The sequence below is a fragment of the Rutilus rutilus genome (assembly GCF_951802725.1).
Source record: "Rutilus rutilus genome assembly, chromosome: 6".
Taxonomy (NCBI): Eukaryota; Metazoa; Chordata; class Actinopteri; order Cypriniformes; family Leuciscidae; genus Rutilus; species Rutilus rutilus.
In genome coordinates, this window is record NC_140214.1 from 44672214 (window position 1) to 44694085 (window position 21872).

The 21872-nt window shown below is 36.0% G+C and overlaps 1 protein-coding gene, 1 long non-coding RNA gene and 1 pseudogene across 3 annotated transcripts in view; 2 read left to right on the forward strand and 1 right to left on the reverse strand.

Annotated features, from left to right (window-relative positions):
- Positions 1-21872, forward strand: part of LOC311292518 (uncharacterized protein) — a 1083963-nt gene that overhangs the window by 11102 nt on the left and 1050989 nt on the right. The window lies entirely within an intron of this gene.
- Positions 1-21872, forward strand: part of LOC311292525 (NACHT, LRR and PYD domains-containing protein 12-like) — a 53522-nt pseudogene that overhangs the window by 8963 nt on the left and 22687 nt on the right. The window contains exons 8-9 of the transcript XR_014630286.1: positions 11711-11881; positions 13671-13844. The product of XR_014630286.1 is annotated as an NACHT, LRR and PYD domains-containing protein 12-like (transcript). The remainder of the gene's footprint in view (positions 1-11710; positions 11882-13670; positions 13845-21872) is intronic.
- On the reverse strand, positions 16940-21539 carry LOC311292570. The gene is made up of 5 exons (XR_014627740.1): positions 20541-21539; positions 20260-20291; positions 19938-20179; positions 19374-19538; positions 16940-17431 (listed from the first exon to the last, which is right to left on the reverse strand). It is a non-coding gene; the product is annotated as an uncharacterized lncRNA (long non-coding RNA).

Sequence of the window (21872 nt, forward strand, 5' to 3'; positions counted from 1 at the left end):
GGGGTTAGCCTCTCCTGTTGCAGCTCCGACTGATTTCTGATTCATAATACTGAAGACAATTTAAACTTACCATTGTCGATATTAGTGCTCCTGTGAGCTAAATAACCTACTGCTGATCCACTGAATTAAGGTTATTTGCTCTCAATAGTAAATTCACTGAATGACCATGATGATTAGGGGGGCACTTTGTGTCATCACAATACCCCCCCTTGTCGATGGGCCTGGATGTACCCTGAAAGCTGGCGTGAGAGCGGTGGCCGAAATCACTGCTGCGGCAGTGAGAAACGAAGTTTACTCTGAAAGCTGGTGTTAGACCAGTTGGTGAAAGCACTGCTGCGGCAGTGAGAAATTAAAGTTTAACTGGAGAACCTGAAGGGAAACCCATGCTAGGTGGGCTCGCAGCACTTGAACAGAGATGGGCTGACGGAGCTATAGGGTGGAGGGGGAAAATAAATTGGTTGGAGGGATGTGGGTAAATTAACAATATTGAATGGTTGCTCATTAACTGATCTGTTTTGCAATGCTTGAAATTAAAGTGGATAGTGTCTCTGTATAGTACTTAAAGATTGGAGAAAGACTAAATGGATCTGCGGATCAAATTTTAGAACTGCAAGTAGATTCTGCGCATCTGAGAAATCTGAAGAATGTGAGGATGAATAGAGCGTTGATTGTTCTGGTGGTGTTTTCTTAGTGACTACCTGAACAGAGGAGAAATAATCAGTTGCTTAACACTGTACGGGCCCTATCTTACACCTGGCACACTGCAGCGGCAAGCGCGATGCAAGTGTTTTTTGCTAGTTTCAGTCCGATGCTGTTGTCATTTTTCACGTCCTGCGCCACATTGTTTAAATAGCAAATGCATTGGTGCCCATTTGTTCGCCCATGGGCGTGCTGGTCTGAAAACAAGGTGTGTTATGGCGCATTGTTGGCGCATTGCTATTTTGAGGCAACAGAAATAGACTCATCATTGACCAACTGAAACCTGGAAAGTCAATGGCACAATATTATTATTTTTTATTTAACCCTCTGGGGACCAAGCTGTTTTTGGGGCCCTTGAGATGTTCTGACATGCTCTGACATTTGTGCTTTTTTCAGTTATTTATAAACATGTTAATTGCAAAGGTGTAAATTCACTCTATATAGCACAAACAGGCCTACCATAATATGCGAGCAACATGTATGTAGATGTTTGTATTTTTAAGAGAATAATGTTTATGCGTGGTTATTTAAAAAAATAAAAATGAAAGTTGCTGAAATAAGACCACAAAACTCATACAAAATATGTGCCCACAAGACTTTTGACTAATGGATGTTTTCTCTTCGAGTTCTAGCTTCAAAATTATGTGAAAATAGTCTTGCTTTATCGTTCACAAAAAAAATACATTGATTTAAATGGTGTAAAACAGGTTTTGCTTGGAAAGCCAATATGCGAGGGGGAGGAGTAGTTTACACCTTAGTCCCACCCACTCTGCATAATGACTCTGCATAATTAGCCATTCATTCAGGTGTGACACTGACTGAGCCACAATGCAAGGACAAAATATATATTTTGAAGAAGACTTATATTGACCATTTAAGATTTTGCTTACATCTATCTTGTAAATATGTTTTGCTATTTTATTAAAAAGGTTACAATTACAACAATAATTACAATTTCAGCAATATTTCTGCAAAAAAGTACTCTTTCTTTGTAAAAAAAAAAAAAAGATTATAGGCCTACATTTTATCATATGTATTCATTAGTTTGAATATAGCCAACATTGGAACATCTTAGTCTATGACTTTATTTTTGACAAAATAGTATTTTATATATATGAGCAGAAAAGCTTATTTGATGTGACAGTATATTCTACAGTAAAAACTGTACCCAAATCTAGTCAACAAAATGTTGTCTTTCATACTTCGCCTGACTGTAACGTTGTTTCTATGAAATATTAGGGCATAGCCTATAAATGTTAATTTGCAGTTTAATACGTTGCTTATACAAATACATTTTATTTCAACATATTTCAGTCGATTTTTACTCATCTCAGTAGGCTATAGCAAAGCAGTTTATTCTTTCACACACAGACGCGCGATTCATATTTAGGCTAAACAGTCTTTACAAATATGTACCCTTCATTCATCTCACAGAAACGCGATTCATATTTAGGCTAAACAGTCTTTACAAATATGTACCCTTCATTCATCTCACAGAAACGCGATTCATATTATAGAAACGCGATTCATCTTTTTGTTTAGATAAGCCTACAACGTTATTCCATAACGTTATTCCACATTAACACTTGAGAAAGGATAACTTAGCCTACCTCACTCCTCAGCGGGATCTGCTCCTCATATTGCTCCTCATATCAGCACGGAAAATTTTCTCCATAAGGTAGGCTATATTATGCCTCTTTGTTTACAGCTGATGTGGGGGCGTTTCACAGACTGAAATGGTTCTCAGAATTTGCGTTTGAATAGCACGCGATCTCCGGGGCGTGGTCAAATTACTTTTGAATGGCTCGTAATGAGCTCGACTGGAGTCGCTCTCTTTTTATACAGATTACAGAAGCTGATAATATTTGTTTTTTATATAAATTACTTCATTTAAAAGCTGCGATCTCAAGCTTTATGCCCGTGGGTCTGTTTGCCTGTTTGACTGAATTTTCGCGGAGTTATAGATCATTTTCGAACGCGTTTCAAATGGGAGTTTACTGACAGAGAGAAGGCAGAAATAGCATCATGTTAGTTTTTCTTTATTTGTCAAAAAGCAAAACACTTTATTTTTATTGTGAGTATACAGAAAAAAAATAGAAACTGAACAGGATCGATTGATGTATTACACGAAAATGAAAGATCAAAATTAACAGAGCATTTTGTGTTTATTTTTCATTGCTAAAAAAAAAAACGAGCAAAACGCGCGGGCGCGTTTTTGGTCCCCAGAGGGTTAAAGAGCGTGTTAGTAATGTGTGCGCCTATAGGCGGGTCTACAACGTGTGTACATTCTGCTTATTAAACACACAGGGGCGCACAGCAGCACACAAACATGCCAAATACGGCTTTGGTCTTTCCACTATCAAATTCCATCATGTAAATAGCGAATCTGCCATGGCGCGGGCGCAACTGGTATTTAAGGGGAATGGGAGATGAGACTCTGATTGGTTTAATGCACGTAAATCCCAAAACACACCCATTACTCATTAAGAGAATAGGGACAACCCTTTTAGACCATGTGCCTGGCGCGCCGACCATTGTTCCCGTCGTTAAACTAACAAAAGTGGATTCGGACACGTCCTAAGTGAACTTGCGCCCTACGCTTTAGACCATGCGCTTAGATAGTTAAAATAGGGCCCTACGAGTGATGAAAATCTAAAGGGATGGGTTCAGATATTTGGATGCTTTTGATAAGGAGGGAATTTGTCGGCTCTTAATAGCTGGGCACTGTTGACAAAAATTTGTTTGTGGATAAATGGGTATGATTGAGAGGAAGATTTACTCGGATGTCAGGTCCGCGTAGAGGCACTGGCGTGGGTGACGGGCCTGTATATGGAGCCAATTTCCTAAATCTCTGAAAGGCAGAATTTGAAAGAGAGCAATTTGGATTTTAAATCCTGCTATATGTTCTGCTTTATTTATGAAATAATTGCAAGCATAAAACCAGATTAGCCGTCTGAGGAGTTGCATTAGTTCGTAGGAACTTGTTCTGCATTTGTTGATGCAATAGACTGCAGTGGAGTTATTACAATAGAAGAGAATGATTATCCCACAGAGTAGCGGCCATGATAAGCGGAGGGAGACATCTCTGCTGCGGCAGTGAAGTAACACGGTTTAATCGAAAAGACTGCATGTTTCGGTAATGCAACAGTTAAGATTTGACGATTTTGAACGAAGGCCATTTATGAACCTTTCAAAGCATTAGATGTTGTACTGTTGCTGTCTGTCTTGTTAAATTTGTTTTATTATAAATGAGCATGATAGCGGTGTAGGTATGGTATAATGAAGAAATCTTTTTTAAATTCTTATCATGAGGCGAAGTTTGTAGCATCGCATCATGTGGCCAGCTTGTATGGCAGATGCTGTTTACGTGGCCCAAACTGAGCAGTTCATCTTCAGAAATAGGAAGATGTGGTAGCAATGACTTGCTTTTGCTGTTTTTGTATTAACATTTCAAAAGGAGAAATCACAAATTAGTATTATTAGTCACATTTGTTTTGGAGTTAATAAATAGGTGGATACACTCGAAACAGGTTTAGGAACCCGCCCTAGACTCTAGAGTGTTACCAATCCTAATCCAATCAGCATAACTATTCAAATGCATAGATGATAATCCAATCAGCCTAACTATGCAACGACCGGGGCTGGGGCTCGGGCTCCAAGAGCCATTAAAGACAAAAGGAGAGTCTCAGTAATCTGACTCATTTAACTTACAATAGAGAAAAACAGGTCAGGCAGGAATCTCTTGCTGGAAACTCTGTTTAACAGCTGATATAATCACCTGTTACCTCAAATGCTAAATTCAGTCTCCTAAACTTTATCAGTCTATATACTATTGTATTGGAACCTAAATTAAACATTTAATAAATTTGTAATACAACAGTTACGAAGGACAAATGGACTTGCAATGGTCTGTCATGTCCAGTGTAGGCAGCTGGTCTCGTCCAGTGTAAACACAGTGTAACAGCGTCAGGAGTTCAGATTCTGGTGTGCTGATATTTGTGTGCAGCCCAACTCACCCGTCCTTCAAATACATTCACCGACATTACATTCACTGCATGTGCAAACTCTCAAAACCCATAAATGGCATATTACTTAACAATTAGTTAATAGTCATGTGCCTCAACAAGTAAAGTCATAACATATCATTAGTTAATGATTAATTAAAGCAGACAACTGGAAGCTGAAGTACATTGCTTTGACCAATTGTGGTAATTAACGCATTAATTTACACTTTTAGTTAATAAAATATGTTATTAAGAAATGAATTCATTATGACACATTTAATTAATAACAATTCATATATTACTTAATATATTAACTATAAAGAATCTTTATTAGTTGCTGATGCAGTAATCATTAATTAATGGTTAAGTTATTTATGAGTCATACATTAACTCATGATTATCTGTACATTAGTTAACCATTTTAGTGCACCCATATTGTAAAGTGGTACCGCATTATTTAATGATATAACTTTAGAAATTAGAACTAAAACTTTATAATCATGCATGAATGCATATTTGTCATTTTAACTGAACTTAGGACTGGTGGTGGTGCTTAAGATATTGTTGGTCATTCAGTTTTTCGGTAAAAAAAAAAAGATAATAATTCTTATTAACCCCCTGAGGTCGGCGGTATCGCCGGCGATACCAGCTCGCTTTTTTTTATCAGTGTAAAAGAAACTCAGAAATACTCTGTTGACTTTGATTTTCCATAGGAGTTTCATACATCAATCGATTCTGTTAAATGTGTATTATTTTTGTGTATACTCACAATAAAAACGAAGTGTGGTGCTTTTTGCCAAATAAAGAAAAATAAACACGAAGCTAGGTTCTGCCTTCTCTCTGTCCGTGTAGTCCATTCTGAAACGCGTCCGAAAATGAATCATAACTCAGCGAATACTTCTCACACAGGCATGTGAGTTATGTCTTTATGAAGCTTGAAATCTCTTCTTTTAAATGAAGTAATTTATATAAAACACAAATGTTTTCAACTCATGTAATCCGCTTGAAAGCAAGGAGAGGTACCGTTTTTCCTTCTCCCTTCATTATCTCTAAATGAGCTGCGGCCGCCCCGCCCCCGGCGCGATTCACATGTAAATAGTTTAGGTGATCTAGTATGCATCGCATACGCCCCCCGATCAATGCCATAAAAACACAGTTTCTTCATCAGACTCACTGATAGTTCATCGCGTTTTGAGTATGGCACGCTTCTCCGGTAATAAAGACGCCCTTCAGATGATTCTGGACAGCGCCGGGTTGTTTCCTCAGAGGAAGATTGTAACAGACGACGAACGGCAGCATATTGAAGAGCGAATTCCGCCGAGGACACAATTTCGGAGTAAGTTTTACTTAAAAGTCTTTTGTCTTTTATTTTTCGTGTTCGCATTTATGAGGAAAAAAACAATATTACCTGACAGTTCTCCATTATGGACGCGAGCGCTCTAAGCACTAAAATACTTTCAAACATTCACAGAGACCTCAAAACAGAAAGTACAAATCCTTTCTTTAAAACGAATTTCGTTTTGTATCAATTGTATCTTAATTTTAATAATTTTTTCATTAACACATTTCCTGGATTTAAAGTAAATATAGGCTAGCAATCACAACATAAGGTCTGAACCGGAGATCATCATGAACCCGTAGCCTACTCGCCTCACATGTCTAAAAAAAATTTGATATATTTACAGAAAGCTGGTTCTAAACAAAACCATCCAAAACAAAAAAAACTATGTAGCCTAATAAATGTGCATTTCTCCGGTGCGTTCACTAGCCTACTGCGAAGATCGCGAGTCAGCCTATCATCAACTTCATCTTTGCCAGAAGTTAAATTTAAATCGCGTGTGTGAATAAATATATATATATATATATATATATATATAAAATAGCCTACTATTTTTGTCAAAAATAAAGTCATCAACTAAGATGTTAGCTGTTCCAATGTTGGCTATATTCAAAGTAATGAATACATAGATAAAATGTAGGCCTATAATCTTTTTTTTTTACAAAAAAAGAGTACACTTGAAATATTGTTGAAATTGTAATTATTGTTGTTGTAACCTTTTTAACTTTGAAATATGTATGATAAAATGTATACTTTAGTTTTTACAAAGAAAGATTACACTTGAATTGTTGTTGTAATTGTAACCTTTTTAATAAAAATATATATTTACAAGGTAGATGTAAACAAACTTTTAAAAGGTAAATATAAGCCTTTTCTTTAAATAATTTTTATTGTGTTTTATTAGTGACAAATTTGGGGAGAGGATAAATATTCCAAAACTGAAAATACAGTATGAGAATTAACTGCACAATTACTAGACATGTTTTCCTTGGATATTATAGGCCAAATTGCAAGCACAATATGTGGAAAAATAAAAAAGAATTGAGATGCTTCCAACTGTTGCTCTTGCATTCTTGTGGCTCAGTGACTCACCTGAATGAATGGCTCATTAAGTATGCGGGCCCCATTGTCTCCTAAGGTGTGAACCACTACATATGCATGATCTGTGACGCCCACTCCGCATATGGCCTTTCCAAACAGAAAGTGCTTTGCAAAATTCAAATCAATGTATTGTGTTATGTGAATGATTAGGCAGGGTGATTTTCACATCATTTTGAAGAAAAAACACTAGGCAATGACATCCATTAGACAAAAGTCTTATTGGCACATATTTAGTATGTGTTTTATGGCCTTATTTCAGAAACTTTAGTTTTTAGTTTTTTCAATAACCACGCATAAACATTATTCTCTCAAAAATGCAGACATGTACATTCTTGTTGCTCACATATTATGGTAGCCCTGTTTGTGCTAAATAGTGTGTAATTTTTTTTTGCCATTAATATGTTTATAAGCAACTGAAAAAGCACAAATGTCAGGGCATGTCAGAACATCTCAAGGACCCCAAAAACACCTCAGACCCCAGAGGGTTAAAAGATACTACTAATAATGACAACATACAACACATGAGCTGCTGGATCTAAAAGACATCATGGCCATCTGTTTGACAAGCCAGAAAGGGGGTGTCATTTAAGGCTTAGAATCTAACATTTACAGTGAATATAAGGAATATAACCAATTCTTAACAACAGCTTTTAAATTTGCTGACATATTAGGAATGCTCTATTTTCATGGCATGAAAAATGAACACTTTACTTGAAAATGTGATCTGTGAAAGCATTATACTCAACAGATAGTTTTGTGTTATTTATATAGTCGGGAAGATCTTAACTAGCAGAATAGAACAAGCATATCTGTTTGAATTAGAGATCAAACTACACTGAGTGTTTTGTAAGAAGATTTTTTTTTTTACATAGGCAAATGTAATCAGTATACACTTAAACTTTGAGCGTGTGAAATTTCTTATGATGCCACTTTCAATTCAAAATATAACGAACAGTAATACACTAAAAATGCAGAAAATATACAATCTACTCGCCTTTACTGCAAGCCTAGAGGTCACGCCATGACGTATTGATCTTCTACTGGTTAAACTTCACGTGATGCGAATTCGTGTTCAGATGTGAAACTTTTCGCATGAGCTTGTGTGCATTCAAATGGAAATCCATAGTTTGACTGCCCATAACAAATACCAGTTGACCTGGAGATTTAAAAACGAACAGTTAATTCATGAAAAGTAGATCTTAATTACCTTCGTGCTGTGGAAATACAACCCGTAAGAAAGAACACAACGAGCGACCCAGGTCAATATAAGTTTAAGCACCGCTTAGGCATGAAATCATTACAAAATCATCGGGAAATTGCTTGGAAGGGCGTCTGTGAGCGTGAGGAGAGGAGAGACGGATACATTCTCTACTTTGCGAATCGAGGATTTTTCATGCATTAAAACTCTATCCTAATTTTAAAAAGAACATGTTATTTCGTCTCATCAGTTACGTCACACGCCAGCGCCCAGTAGTAATGTTCTTCTTCGCACAAATATCCGGATTTCAACTAGCAGCGCCCTATTTATGTTATTACAAAAATGACTAAACCACTTTCTATGATGCATTTAATGAAGAAAAACATCTTGACAAAGATGACAGGACGCCGTAACAACTTGACACTTTTGTCGTTTGAAAAGAGAACTAACAGATAGTCTAATTAGTTTATGACGAGATCAACATCTTCAATTCAAAACCCAGGCGACTCTGACTTGTTTAGAACAAACATCAGCCATACAAGGTAAGCTATGGGTTTTTAGTTTGGCCTGCCGTGGCATGGTTATGCAATATTTTTTGCATGTGATATTTGTGAGCAAGGGGTTTTCTGAAATGTATATAAGCCACGTGAATGGCAGGTTGCCGATACAGGACTCAGACATTGTAATATAACTTAGTTGTTTGTCAGGACTCGGGTCTCTCTCTCCTGCCATGTTATTGTTTTCCTTTTTCATGTGATTGTACTGAGCAATAGCGCTTAAAGCTTAAAATGAGTGATTAAAGGTGAAGTATGTGGTTTCTGCTACTACACTAGTGGCACCCAGTGGAATTACACAAATAAAGCAACATTGCAAACCCTTCTGCCTGGTTACCGGATCCCCCTTTAGCCTCAGCCCTGTTGGTGGCTCGGGACTCGGCTGCCCGACTGTTTAAAAGTTGATTTTCAATAAGTGCATTGTTGATTTGAATTCTTCGTTTCTGGGTCCTCTCTGTTGCAGAACCTGGCAGTGCTTATACTGGAAACCACCTTGCCATACCCAAGTGCTAAATAAAATATTATAAATAAACTGCATCAAGATATAAATGATTAAATTAGTTGTAAATTAAATATCTTTAAATACTCATACAAAAATAAAATAATAATACATTGACTTGGGTATATAGGCCTATTATTTGTTCAAACTTTCACGCAAAAAGTGTCTGACGACCTGAGTGTCTGACGACCTGAGCACAACAGAGATAAATACACATACTCTTCTGAGGTTTATACTGGAGACTTTTGTAATTAAAATGTATTAAAGCTGAAATCCTAAAAATAAAACATAGGCTGATTTCTCCTGGGCGCAGTGGCACGAACTGCTGTGCGCTCGCGTGTATGTAGCAACGGCGAGGCCAAGATTTTCACTTAATAATAAATAACATTATCGGTTTGTTTCTCGTCAAACCCAGTATACATTCTGAACAAATATAGCATGATTTGCATGGGATTATTTTATGACATCTGAATCCTCTTTAAAAAAAAAATACTGCATGAAAACACAGCAGGGATTTTTTTATATGTATTTTTGTATTCCGTAAAAAATAAGGTAATAAGGCTTTAAAACAACATCAAGGTGAATAAATAAATGAAATTAGGTTGTGTCTGCTGCTTATATATGCTCGTAATGATGATCAACAGGACTGAATGTTTAGGCTCCTCCCGAATCTACGTTTTAAACTTCATTTAATGAAATAGTTTTCTGAACACAATAGTTTTCCATCAAGCCCAGATTTACTGCATCTCTCTACAGCAGGGCTGGGTTTCCCGAAACCTTCTTAACGCTACGTTGTTCTTAAGTTACACCTTAATCTGTACCTTATCGTTAATACATGTTTGCTGAAACGTTCTTAGTTCAGTACACCTTCTGTAAGTCATGCGTTCGGAAGGTTGGTCTGAACCACTCTTAGCTTCACCTTATCACTGTTGACCGTCTATACGAATATAATTCTGAATGATTCATCCGATGCCTTTATGTCCGATGCCTTTATGTCTGAGGTCTGAGGATGTCCTAAGATGTACACCGTAGGGGAGTTTGCTCAAACTATAGCAGCGATACAGAGAATAGTTGTTCTAGAAGACGACGCCGTCCGCGGAGAGCTTTCAAAGGCCAGTGAAAGCATTGTCCATTAAGTCCTATTCAGACGCTAATTTCTCATGGGCTTGTACAGTATTTTAAACATTTACAGGGGTAAGTGATTTTATTGCCGTCCGAATCCATAATGTCAGTGTTTTTTCTCACCCAACCCGCGTAAAAATCCCTGGCCAAATTGTTTTTTGACAATCAGGTCGTGTGGGAATTTAATTGCCGTCTGAATCCACATCTCTGAGTTTACAAGAAGAGATTCAAAATTCACTGTTTAAATCCTTTTTGATCACTGCCGAGCACCGTATGTAAGATGTACACTTTTATTACTGAAAACTGGAAAGTATTTACAAGAACAATATTTCATCGCAGCTCCAGCTCAGCGAACAAAAATAGGAAAGAGAAGAAAGCACGTAAACATTTGAAATAGTTATTGTGGCAGCAATATATGATACAATTTAAAAATATGTAGGCTAGGCTATTATAGGCTATTATAGTTTGGATTCTTTTTTATAATATCCCATGAGTGCTAATAAATGCAGTTTCTACTATTTCTGAAGTGCTTCTCTTATAAAGAACAGCACTTTCTTACATAACGCAGTGAAGCAGCCCCTGCACGAGAGAATAACTGATTCTCGAGCCGTCGATATCAGCAGACTCAGCAGCATCGCCACGGACAGCACCGGGTAACGTCGCACGTAAGAAGGTGTATCTTAAGCAGCTTCCTAAGGTATGGTTCGGGGAACACGCCAAGAAATGGTACACCTTTAGTTAAGTTATACCTTTAGAGTCTTCGTAGCGCTAAGAGACAACATTATCGGGAAACACAGCCCAGGTCTATGAGTCTCCAGATGTTCACAGACATGCAGTTTCACAAGCCAGTTTTCTCTGTGCTGACGTTTCTCACTCCTCCTGCTTTAAAGCCAGAAAGATCTTAATTTCACACTCTGTATTCACACTGAAAATCATGATCTAGAGAGCTTTTGCCCTTCTGCTCTGTGAGACGTTTCTGTTCTTATGAGTTTGCTTTAGGACTGAGTGTCGCTTTAGTTTCTTTTAAATTTATATTTATTTGTGTATTTAAATGTTTAAAGAAAAGTGTTACATCTAGATAACTAACTAGAGCTTGTCTTTAGAACAATAATGTTTTGTAAAGTTTTTTTTTATCATATCAATTTTTGTAATGCAATGGACATTTATTTGAGAACTGAATTGCCTCTTCTGCAGGTTTGTGAGTCCTGCTGCAGAGGAAGCCTGTCAGTATGTGAATAGAGTTGTGGGTATAAACCCGTTACTCCAGAGAGAGCTGAATCTGAGTGAACATGAACTAGGAGACACACGAGTGAATCAGATCGCTGCTCTACTGCAGGATAAACACTGTCAACTCAACACACTGACGTGAGTATTGCTCATTTATTTATAATATACTTTACTTTTAGTTGTAATGTTAGCTGATGATAATATTTCCAGACAGACAGTTTGATCATGGGTCAATAATTATTGCAGTTACTGTAGAGGCAGAACAATGTTTTTTTGTGACATCAGAATCCGAACTGGGTAACACTTTACTTGAAGGGGTGTGCATAAGACTGACACATGTCATGAATATGAAGGAGGTTTTATGCATGTTAATGTCAACTGTCATTAAGTGTCATTCGCTCAATTATGACACTTTTAATGCAAATATGACATTGTGTGAGATGTCTTTTGTTATGGCAACTTGACATTACTAAGACAACACAACCTGTCATAAATATGTCATAAACATGACATAGCAGATTAATTATCAACCTTAAGAAACCACTTAGCTTTATGGGTTAACATTTCATTAAACTCTCATGTGGTTGGTTTTGACATTGGCTGTCATGAAGCCATTATAACATTTTAATGACAAATTTAATTTGTACCACTGTAGTTGAGGTCAAGAAAAACATTCATGACACAGTTATAATGGCCTCATGACAGCCAATGTCAAAACCAACCACATGACAGTTTAATGTAATGTTAACCCATAAAGCTAAGTGGTTTCTTAAGTTTGATAATTAATCTGCTATGTCATGTTTATGACATATTTATGTTCTCTTAGTAATGTCAAGTTGTCAAAACAAAGACATCTCAAACAATGTCATATTTGCATTAAAAATGTCATAATTGAGCGAATGACACTTAATGACAGTTGACATTAACATGCATAAAACCTCCTTCATATTTATGACATATGCCATGTCAGTCTTATGCACACCCCTTCAAGTAAAGTGTTACAGTGTGTATCAAACTGCCAAAGTCATGTGATTTCAGTAAACGAGGCTTCGTTACATCATAACTGTTTGGAAACGTTTGGAAATGTCAATGGTTCACCACTGGGGGGCGATGATCTCTGTGAACCCATGAATCATGCAGATTCACTGAGACTGATCAAGTGTCTGTGGGTTTTACCTGATCTCTGATCAGTTTTATACATTTGTAGACATTTTAATAAGACATTAGTATAATTAAAAGGAGTAATAGCAGTTAATAGTCTCTTATTGGCCTGTTTAGCTGAGCCATCCATTAAACACACTGACACTGCCTCACGGTGCAGCACTAAAGCAGATGAACTACCTTTTACAAAACTTGTTTGATTGTTTTCTGCTTAAGCAAATACTTTTATTCCTTAATCTGATCAGATTAGTTTAGACAATTATTATTCTTTGTTCATGTTAGTTCACAGGGGATTTGCTAATGTTAACTGAACTTTTGTACTTAAAAATGTATTAGTAAATGTTGAAACTTACATTAAGGTTATTAAATGCTGTGTAGTATTGTCCATCATGGGTTCATGTTAACTAATGTAGTTAATGTTAACAAATGAAACCTTACTGTAAAGTTTTAGCAAGTAGACAATGTGTCTGAAAACAACCGACATAAACACATTTGACCCAGTGAGCAAACCAAGGGTGACATTGACATGAAAGAACCTTAAAGATTAAATGAAATGAATGTGTAAACTAACATAAATAGATCAATGCTTTCAACCTTTCTATTGTTACAATGTTGGTAGTATATTTAAATGAACAATGTGTAGTTTTTCTCCATGTGACCTTTACCTTGATATCCCTGTTTATTTGTCAGCAAAAGTCTGCTGGATGAAGATGAACACGTTAGTTGATCATCATAGATCTGAGTCATTTTCTCTTTCTGTCTTCAGTCTGAGATATTGCAGTATTACAGAGAAACAGAGTCTCATCCTGACTTCAGCTCTGAGATCAAACCCGTCACACCTGAGAGAGCTGGACCTGAGCAGGAATACACTAGGAGACTCTGGAGTGAAAAACCTCAGTGATCTACTGATGAACCCACAATTCAAGCTGGAGAAACTACAGTTAGTATCATTATACTGTACAGCAATTACAGTGTGACTGAAGTTTATTTATTTGAAAACAGCAGGGCTTATGTTAAAACGTGATATCAAGCTTTAAATATTTGATTAAGACAGTTTGATCATGGGTCAATAATTATTTCAGTTTCTGTAGAGGCAGAACAATGTGTTTTTGTGACATCAGGATCAGAACTGTTCATGACTGCTTTCAACTTAATGTTGGTATTTCACAAAATGTAAAATGTTTGGTGCAGTGACGGGATCTTTCGAAACACACTTCATGAAGCTACGAAACCTTTACGAATCTTTTGTTTTGAATCAGTCTCTGAACAAACGACACGCGTCAGTTTAATACAGAAAGAATAAAGACATTTCCTTTTCATCAGCAACCAATCGTGAAAGTACAATGGGGCATTTAACTCTAAATGCGAATCTCATTGGCTAATGCCAATTTCCAACAACGTGATTCGTTCAGACGCATCACGTGACGTGCTCTGAAATTTCTACAGTGTTTTTGACTGGGGTTCTGTTCAGTTGAAGGCCATAAATGCTGAGTTATAAGTTTTGATGTGTTTTAGTTGGTTTGTATTGTAGATTGCTAAGGATTTGACAAGATATTGTGTCAGTAAATAGTTGTTTCCTCTAAAAAATAATTTGCTTTTACATTACAAATCTTTAAAGGAGTCATCACCTGTAATTTTCACTTTTCCACGAAAATCAATGTATGTTATGATTGCCTAACGATTATACACTGGCCGGGAAGCCGATATTTAAAAGTGAAGCGTTTGTTTACCCCTGGGTTCGTAAACCAGCCCACGTGCACGTGCACTCAAATACGAGATTTTAATTTCTGCCCCGACTTGACGTCAAGACGGGGCAGGATATACCATATATGGACACCGCAGACCTATGCTGCAGGAAGCCCGCCCTGCCCCTCTCCCCCTCATATTCATTCGAGAAAGATGCAGAAACAAAGTGCACACGTGAGTTGCTCTGTGGTTGACTGCCAGAATCAACATGTAAATGTGTTTTCTCTACCAACAACGGACCAAGCTGTCAGGGACCAGTGGATTAAATTCATTTTTAATGACGCTGTTCCAACAACCCTTTCAACTGGCTTAACGTTAGGTGTCTGCGCTAAACATTTTACACAGGAATCATTCACAAATTTGGGGCAATATCAGGTGAAGTTGGCATCGAAGCTCCGTTTGGAAAAATCTATATTTTTATAGAATTGTATATTATATAACTATGACAACATATCATTGTATTGATTTTTTTTTATAGAATAGATAAGGATAGATAAATAAAAACAGTCAAGTAATAATAAACATCACGTTACAAGAAAAACTAGCAACAAACGTTTTAGCTCATTACTGATGTTAATGTATGTCTCAGTCAAAATGATTGTCTTTACCATTCAGAGACATCTTGATGTAGACGTCCATCCAACAACTCTACATCTTCCCTTTCCAGCTCTGGTTCAGAGTCTGGCTCAAACATATACGGTTGAATCCCGTAGGTCGCGGCCGGGTCGGGTTCATTCACAACTTGCGCCATGATGTCATTTTGGAATGATATGCTGAAGTTATCTGCGGTGTCAACCCCCCTCCTTCCTGCCACCAATCAACGCGCCCCTCATTTACATTATTAAAATGACCGTCCACGACAGCCAAAATATCGCATCAGATCTCGCGAGACAATAATGCCTTCAGAAATAAGGGTCAGAGGAGCTCTGTGTTTATTTTTTTCCCACTTTTCTTTTTTAGAAGGGCCTGAAAGACTATAATAGAGCGTGGGTATCCAAGGTAATACTAGGTTATGACTCCTTTAAATGCCGTTTTCTCAAAATGAGTTTTTTGTCATTCTCCAGTACAAACATCTTAGCCTATGTGCACCAAACTTTCCAGTTATACACATAGCAGTATTATGAAGATATTTTCAGAGGGATTTGTTAATAAATCATTCCTGGCCTGATTAATGGGACATTTTAATAAAATGGCGAAAATTGTTTTTTTTTAAGGCTGAGGACAGTAGGCTATATTTTGATTTCCTAGGTAATGAAAGCATATCCTGAAATCCCTCTGAACATCTTTTTTCATCTTGTGTGTAATCAAAATAAAAACAGAATTTTGCACCTGGCTTTATCATATGTTCAGAGTCTACAGTATCTACCAAAAATTTATGCAAAAACTGTGCATATTTAATGAGATAATGCCTAATTTGCATAATTAGACATACAAATTAAAAAAACTTGTAATACGTTTTTTATTAAATTTTCTTGAATTTTGTGTCAATCAAAGTAAATAAAATGAGTCTCAAATTCGTCGTGTACTGTGTTCTCACAGAAGTTATTGACAAAACGTCATTTGATGACACCCAGAAACATTCTCAAATAAAAAAATCATAAATATAAATGCATGATTAAATAGCAAAAATAAATAACGAATACTAAAATAACACTGGACTAATTAAGCTATTCTAAACTGTTTCTATAGGATCCACATATTTTACACGTTAAACTAAAGCTACCTTTTTGAACAAATAGCTATCTAACAAAGTATGAATATATGATATTTTTAAATCAATATGCTCAAGACTAATTAGCCTTGACATAAGTAGATTTTGTTTATTCATCAATGCAAATTTACTGCAACTGCTGCTATGCAAATTGAACGGGATGTGGATAATAAACAAAAACAATTTATTATAGCCTATTAAATGTATATTACAGTTATATTAATTAATTAATTGTGTATTATACACTGTAAAACTTTTCACTGTAAATTTACAGTAAAATACTGGCAGCTGGGTTGCCAGCCACATACTGTATTTTTACAGAACTAGTACTGTAAACAGCATTTACAGTATTGTACTGTAAAACATTGTACTGTAAATTTACAGTAAAATACTGGCAGCTGGGTTGCCAGCCACATACTGTATTTTTACAGCACTAGTACAGTAAACAGCATTTACAGTACTCCACTGTAATTACCAAATACAGTATATACCACATAATTTTACAATATTAAACTTGTCTACAGCAATAAATGGTATAGTAGTCACACTATGAAAAAGAAAACAACATTTTCTGGGTTTAAAAACATTTATTTTGGTTAAAAGCAAAGATCAGAAAATTGCCTTCTGTGAACATGTTGGCTGAATTTTTTTTTAACATAAAATGCAATTTTAACACTTAACAACAAACAGGTAACACTTAGCACTTAATTAAAGGGATAATTCACCCAACAATTTAAATTAGCTCATGATTTACTCACCCTCAAGTCATCCTAGGTCTACATGACATTCTTCTTTCAGACGAATACAATCGGAGTTATATTAAAAAATGTCCTGGCTCTTCCAAGCTTTATAATGGCAGTGAATTGCTGTTTCTGTTTTGAAGTCCATACAAGTGCAAACGAAATTCAAAGTCTTCAAGTCCCAATTCAAAGTCTTCAAGGTTTCACAGAAGTGAGGACACCTGTAGGCTTACAGTGTTCTTTTTTTGCACAACTTGGCCAGTTTTCTTTGAAGTTACTTGTCCTTTCTTTGTTTTTGATCCACGTTCAGGATTGATGTCAGGAAATCGTCTAAAAGGCAGAAAAGAAAGGAAAAAAAAACAATGAAATATTATGGACTGAGTTTATATATTTTGACAAAGAGAGACAGCACAAAGGATGTGTAAATAAAAACCAGATATCGGTTTTAACGACTAAACTGTTTGGATAAAACTGAACAACATGAAAAAAAATGCAATGTTGGATGTTGTGATCAATAACTGATATTTTTTCTGCCCTGGTTAAAATACATCAACTCAATGTGTCTGTTTACATGTGCACTGTCAACTAACTAAACTTTTGGAAGTGGGGTTGCCAGATTTAAAGTTTTATTCTACAACTTTTAATATCATCCCCTCATCAGGTCCCATCAAAGTATCAGTGGAAAGGCAGCCATAGACTGCACACATTGCCAGAATCTAGCCCAAACCTTTGTGACAGAAATAATTTAACTTTAATTGCAAGCCTTGCAATGTTTATTGCATACATGACTACATGATAATGTTAAACATGACATTTACCAGACTAAAATGCATGTTTGCACCCAAAAATGAAAATTCTGTCATTATTGCTCATCCTTAAGACTTTCGTTCATCTTCGGAACACAAATTAAGATATTTTTGATGAAATCTGGGAGGTTTCTGTCCCTCCATTGACATCAATGTCATTGCAACTGTCAAAGCCCAGAAAGGTGGTAAAAACATTGGTAAATAGTACATATAACTACAGTGGTTCAACCTTAATATTATGAAGTGACGAGAATACTTTTTGTGTGCAAAATAACCCCAAAATAACGACATTGTTGAATAATCTCTTCTTTTACATGTCATTCTCCTACACTGTTTTGTGAGGATGAGTGGGCCGGAGTGTATTAAAGGATAACTCTTACCAAAATGCAACCTAGGGTCTTTTTGTTAATCTACCCGAGGCAAACCTTCGTTTAAAAGCATAATTAGGATGGAAACGCCACTTTTAATTTTGACCGTATTTTCGTTTTCGGTCAAATTGCCTTTTGAATGGGAGTGCTTGTGGCACGACTATGATAGCATCAAAAATCGCTATTTTTAAAACACTAAGAAGGCTCGACACAACATGAAACTGTGCTCTCAGTATCACCAGAGATTCTACACATGAACTCCAGCATTGAGAACATTGTTTGTGTACACAGAGTTTACTAAAAAGAAAGATTTTGAACAACTCATGGAAACTGTGTCTGCCTACATTTTGACAGTCAAAAATAGTCGATCTAATAACTTTATTCTAGAGCTGCTGTAAAGCCAAAACAATCTATGTTACTGTAATTTCCTATTATCACTGTAAAGCTGCTTTGAAACAATCTATATTAAAAGCGCTATATAAATGAAGATGACTTGACACTGTTTACACTACGTCAACAGCGTAGGAGAATGACGTGAAAGAGTAGAGATTGTTGAATAATGTCGTTATTTTGGGTTTTTTTGTGCACAAAAGGTATTCTCATCGCTTCATAATATTAAGGTTGCACCACTGTAGTTACATGGATTATTTAAACAATGTTTTTACTAGCTTTCTGGGCCTTGAAAGTTACAAAGATGTTTCTGTCTATGGCTGGATCAGAAACCTCTCAGATTTCATCAAAAATATCTTCATTTGTGTTCTGAAGATGAATGAAGGTCTTACAGGTTTGGAACGACATAAGGGTGAGTAATTAATGACAGAATTTTCACTAATCCTTCAACTGAAAACAACTTGCACTGACATATCTGAAATATGTGACTGTCACTGTTTTGTCTCAAGATGCACACCAGTAATGTTTTTTTATAAAAGCTGCTTAAATACCCTAATTTTATTAAGGCCTAGACCTGGCTTAAGCTAAGCCCAGTATGGAAACCAGGGCCATATTGTTCATACCAGTAGTCAACATAATAAATACTGTCAAGACAAGTCACAATTCAGTCTAATATTTATATGAATGGCAAATATGCTAATGACTAACCTCTGAACAAACTCAAGGTGCTGCCTCTTCCTGTACTGCAAGCTGAACTCATAGGAGGAGGCAAACAGCGCTGCCAGGCCAGTGATGAAGTTAGGCTTTGATCCTTTCCACACACACCTTGACCTTCCAAACGTAATGTCCAGCACTGGTTGCTTAGAGATTGACCTGTAATTGAAAAAATAATAATAAAATGAATTAATAAATAATATTAATAATTAAAATAACTATTGTGGGTTCCACTGTGGTTCGATGTAGTTGTCTATCTATTCATAGTTCTATAAATTAAAATTTTCACCTAAAAATTCAAATTGATTAGGGTTAGAACGTTAAAACGGACTGCCATATTATTTTGCTTGTTTTAAGCATCACAAAATTTTGACATATTCTTTCAGAAAACAAGACAATTTTTACTTGTCTATTAAATGCTTCTTCATGTAAGAATTTTATATATCTGGACTGGAAACAAGAAAAAAACACTAATTAAGAAAAATATATTTTGCAGTGGAGTGAGTAAATGATGGCTTTTCATTTTAGGTTTAAACTACCCCTTTAATGTTTACATACCAGGAAATAAGGTGTAGTCGGACTCTCTGGCAAGTGTAGATTGCTGGACATCAGCGTTGCAAATTCCTGAAACAATTTTTAAAAAGGACAGCACAGCCATGATCAACAGAACCAAAACATAAAAAATATTACATATTAATGAGATTTGTTGAATAATCTCTACTTATCTGATTGAAGGATAACACCGTCTAACTTCTCTTTGAATTGTTAGTTGTAGGACCATGGCATGGCAATCAGGAATACTACATTTGAAAACAGCATTTGATAGCATTTTTTTTTTTACCACATAGACTATAACTGTAACACTATTAAAAGTACTTACATTAGCACTGGACCGTCATCAGATTACAAAGCCTGAAACGAAATATATATATATATCAAAAGCAGGTCATGCATAACATGGTATATGTTGCCTATTATGTGAAATATTGAAGTTAACGTTAACGTTACTTGGTAAACAGGTGGAACAGAGTGAATTGTTTGCGCGGCCGCGGTAGAAAACCGCGTTTGCAAAATCAAACCAAATAAGCATTCGTGAAATCAACGTATGTTAGAAATGCGAACGCAAAAAAAAAAAATATATATATATATATATTGGCTTACCGTATCACTCAGTTGAACAATTTTCCATCTTCTCAAACTCTAAATCCCACTAATCGTCACAGGCGCAGGTTATTCAGATGACAAATTCTTCCATCCGTCTTCATGTAAAGTTAATGTCTCCCATTTTCTGCTGCGTCACAGGCAACTAATGTTTGAAACACGAACCGAAGCTCACAAAAGCTTAAAAATTGCTCACAGATTCGCAGACACTGTTTATCTTGATAACAGGAATGATTATTCTGTTCAGTTGAATCCCGCTGACAAATCAAGTTTGCCTGTAGTAGCTACTGTCTGCTCGCGTCACATTTGAACTGAATTGAGCGCGAAAGAAATCAATCCCACAATGCAGTGCTTTTACAGTATGATACTGTATTACGAATTTATCGGGTTGAAAACAGAAATGTGCTGTATATTTACAGCTGTTCTGTAAAAGATACAGCCGAATACTGTATTATGGAAATACAGTACAATTCTGTAGGAAATTCGCTGTAAATTTACAGTAAAGTTTTACAGTGTATGAATTATTAATATAATTCTGCATTTATATAAATAAGGCTGTTCTATTATTATTATTTGTGAGTTGTACACTATTCATACATTGGATTCTTTTATTTATTACAGTTTTTCTTTCACTTTTGTAAAGGGAAAAGTTAATACAAATTGTATTTGATTGTTTTGATTTAGAGCAGTGAATAACTGCTATTAAAATATAATAGGGTATCACTGTTTATTAATGATTTTAAAGGTTACTGAATTCTTGAAATGATTTGGATATACAGTTCAAACACAAGATTGGCCCCTCTGTATTAATTGTGGCCCCTCTTGTGCCCCCCAGTTGAAAAAATCCTAGAATCGCCCCTGCTGGAAAGTATTTACAAGAACAATATTTCATCACAGCTCCAGCTCAGCGAACAAAAATAGGAAAGAGAAGAAAGAGAAGAAAGCATGTAAACATTTGAAATGGTTATTGTGGCAGCAATATATGATACATTTTTAAAATATGTGGGCTAGGCTATTATAGTATTAATGTTTTTCTAAATGCTACTATGGTGACATGTTGTATTTTACATCCATGTTGGTAGTTTTTTTGTAGTTTTGTTTCCAGTGGGAGGAGTTGATCATTGGGGTTTTTCCACTATAAAGACACCTGTAATCCTTCACAGCTGTTTGATTCCCTGACGAAGGCCAGTGTGCTGAAACGCGTTGGAGTCATTTTAAAAGTCTATTTTGACTATGCCATAAAATAGAGGCATTTTTAATATTCCAGGAGAGTGCCCTGGAGTTTTTCTTAGATTTAATAGGCTATTATAGTTTGGATTATTTTTTATAATA